This window comes from Hippocampus comes, unplaced genomic scaffold, assembly GCF_001891065.2.
Source record: "Hippocampus comes isolate QL1 unplaced genomic scaffold, H_comes_QL1_v1.1 scaffold527, whole genome shotgun sequence".
Lineage (NCBI taxonomy): Eukaryota > Metazoa > Chordata > Actinopteri > Syngnathiformes > Syngnathidae > Hippocampus > Hippocampus comes.
Window position 1 is genome coordinate 139,538 of NW_017804903.1, and position 4,628 is coordinate 144,165.

Consider the following 4,628-nt stretch of genomic DNA (forward strand, 5'->3'; position numbering starts at 1 on the left):
AAACGAACACCCCCCCCAAGCCCTCGATTTCTATTTCACACCATAAAAATAAAGTTAGATATAACTGAAATTGTAGCACGTTTGGCCATAAAATTATTTCCCCAGCGTTGTCATTAACACATAAAGGTTTACTAATATTTGCATGTCTTTAATTCCACTTTCAACGCCCCCCCACAATAATATGATTAATTAATCCAAAATGTTAAATTGAGCATAGATTATTGCATTGCAGACATTTTTTGAAATGTATTCATTTTTTGCAGCGTATTCTTCCTCTATAATTATTTTAAATGCATTTACAGCGATATTTAACTTCCACTTCGTATATTTAAGTTTTTTCCAGCTTTATAATTCACAATTTCAATTTTGGAGGACTGTAGAAAACCTTTTTTGAAGCATTTAATTGTTTATATATATTTTTTCCGAGTATGTGAAACTTACTAGAAAATGTTAATTGACATTTGTTTTTATAATGAATTTGCATGATTAAAATGAACACATTCCAAATGTTAACCACACGTTATTTTATAGTAAGCATTTTAGATTGTTTCCCTTCAACTTTTAGTCCAATATTTAAAATGAGAATCACACATTAGCGTCAGGAGACTTTTAAAAAAAAATAGCAATCACGTGTTAAATAGAAGTTTCCTTTTCCAACACTAATCACGAATTAAGACTTTCCTGATGTGCGATTTTCCATCTGTTCAGTCTCTCACTTCGCTGATTGGCCGGAAGCCGTCACGTGGTTACAACGCTGCCTTATCTTGACCTTTTTTTTTCCTTCTTTGTACTACAAGCGCTTACAAAAACCGCACTGTAATTTACGTCCTAATATGACGTCACGACTCGGATGAAGAAATAAGTGCGAGTGCTTTTACAGCACAGAGAGAGGAGAGGGGCGCATTCCCTCTCGGCCCTTTCCAGTTTCGAATAACTTTTTAATCCTTGTGATCGCTGTGCCGTGGCAAAATCTTAAAAGTCACTTCAGTTGCGTGAGCACAAACAACAAACGCCTCGACCACCCCGAGCGAGCAATTAAGGCCTGAGGGTTCTTTGGATGAAGCCTCAAATTGAATGGCTCGCCCACAGCGTCACTAATGACAGTACAAAACGCCCATCAACATGTGTTATTATTTGCTTATTATAAATAAATATACATACGGTACACACACACATTTTTTTCTTAAAAACATTTCCGTTAACACCTCCCAATAATTTTTTTTGTCGTGTTAAATTAAAACTACAGTTAAATAAGTAAACAGTGCCAATAATGTAACAATATTTTTTTTCGTTGTTGCGCTACATTACAAGAGAAAAAAAATCGTCATTTTAGTGGACTAGAATTTCTTTTTGTTGTTTTAAATTGTATGCACGACAACCCCCCCTACCCAAATGAATAAATAAACAAATAAATAAATAAAACCCATGAGGTGTACGAGAATTCATTGTAGTTGACCTTTTTTAATTCGGTTTTAAGGTAATCTTTAGCGCAACCATTTTTTAAAAAACCTAAAAACAAATAAAACGTTTAAACAACACGAAATGTGTCTAAAATAAGTACTTGTCATATCATTGAAAATTTGCAAGCCTTTCTCCCCCCCTTCTTCCGAATAATTGGACAACAACGGCGGGTCTGACCCCGGAGTGTCAGAACACTTCCGGGTTCGGACAGGCACACAAAAGGAAATCACACACGAGGGGCAACCATAGAGAGAGTGGAGGTTTCGTGTGTGCGTGTGCGTGCGTGCGTGCGTGCGTGTGTGTGTGTATGTGTGTGTTTGGGAGGGGGGTGAGGAGTGGGGAGGGTCTTTCGCATTGTGTGAAAGGCAGCGGAAGCAGCAGGATTTTCTTCCTTGTGTGTAGGCGTCACCTTTTGTAGTGTACTAGTACTACTACTACAACACACACATACAAAAATATGTACACTCACTCACACACACACACACACACACACACACACACACACACACACACACACACACATATGCGCGCGAGCCCACGCACGCACGCGCAAACAGACGCGCGCGCGCACACACACAGACAGCCGCTTCTGAAAGTGGGTTATGGGAGCTGAAGGACAACGCGCATGCGCAGACGATGTGTGTACTCTAGCAGAGTGGCGCTGCATGCCAATTGGCTGCACCCAAAAAATATTTGACTGCACTTTTGGAGGCGCTAACACACACGCACACAAGAAAACAGATATCATGTCACTGCGTGTTATTATTATTTTGTTTTACAGTCTATTACCAATGCTGCAGTTTGAATTGAAGTTCATAATTATAATCATAGTAATAATAATTCAACCATGCGTGGAAGGCAGCAGCCAGACTGTCTTCATTACCGGAAAAAAAAAAAGGTCTTCAAGTACCTTTACAAGTATTTTTACTGTGTGCAGTGGGACTTGACAGAATGTTTGTCATGATAGTGGCACATGGAGAGCTTTTTTTGGAGGGGGTGGGGGGTTTACTTGCTGTAAAAAGTTTGATATGAGATTCATACAATAACAAAAACGTGATTTCTAGTTCCTTCGCTTTTTTTTTATTCTGCTATTCCATATAAAAATGACACAAAGAGATGCCAAAAAAAGGCTTGTTTTAAATCTTCAATTTGACTGTCACTTTTGAAAATTATGTCATAAGTCATCAACATGTCGTCACACATGTCACTAAAATGAATGCACACATTGCCCGAAAGCAAAAAAAAAATATATCTTGGGAAGTCTGGCTCTTCGTCTTGAATTTGACTATTCATTGGAGAAATGACACACGTCCTTTTTTTTTTTTTTTTTTTAATAACAAATGTGTTTAAATTTGAGTCTTGATTTGGACAATTTGTGAAACTGGGACATCTACGTTGCTGTTTTTTTTTCCTTTATCTTAAATTTGATCATTCATGATGAACATGCCACCAAAATGCATACACAAATATAATCACATTCAAATTTGAAGTCATCTTCATTTTGACTGATAGTGGAGGAAAAAGCCTCTAAAATCGATGTACATATATTGACAAAAAATACTTTAAAAAGTATAGTTTGCCATCTTATATCGTGACTTTTCTACGCCCCCCCCCCCAAAAAAAAATATACAAGTATGTGCTTTCATTTTAAAGTGTAATTTGTAATTTTGATTTGGTCTATTCGTGAACATGGAACAAAAAACTTGGATGCATGTGTTGCTCTAATGCCAATTTTTTAAATTCTTTTTTGTTCAAGCTTGAGTTTGACCACCATCTTGAAAAATGACACTAAAATGGCAGCACAGGTTCCTCCTCTAATGATAAATACATATATTAAAGTTTAGTTCTCTACGTCTTCATTTTGACTTGATGGAAATGAAACCACACTTGATGCACATTTTCCTATAATGAGTCTTTTTGATGTTGACTAGTCGGAAAATGGAAGCGTATGTTTCTTTCATGCCAAAAGTCCATTTTAAACTTCTAAGAGTGACAGAAAGACATTTTAAAGTGTGATTTTTAGTCGAAATTCCTTAATAAAGTGAGACTGAAACAGGAACGTGTTTTCCTATCCTTCCAGAGATCCATTTTCCAAGCCTAATTTTTATTCTTCATTTGATTATTCCTGAGAGAAAAATGACTTAAACAGATGCAGCTGCTCATAAAAAGGAAAACAACAATTTCCAATGTCATTTTTTTTTTTTTTTAGTCTTAAGGTTGATTCCCCCCATCCACCCACGCACCCTCCTTTGAGATGATATATTCCTATTGTGATTCAAAAAAGGCATTTAGTTAAGTTTTGAGTCTTCAGATTTGATTCAATATTTCTACTTGGACGAATGTTTGAAGTCTCCTTTGGGGTCTTCGTGTTAAGTTTTCTTGTGAAAACGACACCGAGTTGTGATATTGACGGACAACCATTTTTAAAATCATACTCCTGCTACCCCCCACCCCACCCCGTCATTAAAGTGTCTATATCAATGTAGCAATATTTACATTGATGGAAAACGACACGACTCAAAACTTTTCTCGTCTGAAGCTATTTCGTCTTCACCTGGTGACATTTTCAGAAAGATTCAACCCCGAGAGTCCAAACTAGACTTTTGGAACATGGCGTCGTGTATTGGAACTGCTCAAGTGTAGTTTCGAGTTTTGAGAAAAGATAAGCGGAATATGAATAAATAGACTTCTTTTTTTTTTTTAAATAACAGTTCGTGTGTTTGTATATATTGTAATTCTCTTTTCTGGAGAAACAAGTCCGCCGTCGTGTTGCCCCCATTGTGTGCTGCTCATTTAGCGCCTTCCTTCCACTCGCAGCGTGACAACAGTGTGTGAGCGTGTGCGTGTGTAAGAGTGTGTGTACGTGTGTGTGTGAGCGTGGTGTGTGTGTGTGCAATCTGAATTCAAATGGAGCTTGAAAGAGTGCAAGTATGGCACGATTCCACATCATTTGGGCAACATCCAGACAACCCAAAAAAAAATGCAACAATTTGTATGGTAACTAGATCCACAGGTCCTAAAAGATGCATACAGAAATGAGGTGAGGAAGTAGAATCAAGTGAATGAGGTGCCACACTCACCCTTCTTTAGATGAGTTCTCCTCCCCCAGAAGTGTGCTCTCTCCTCGGCTCGGACGGTCCAGTGTGACCCCCCCCCCCCCCCCCCCC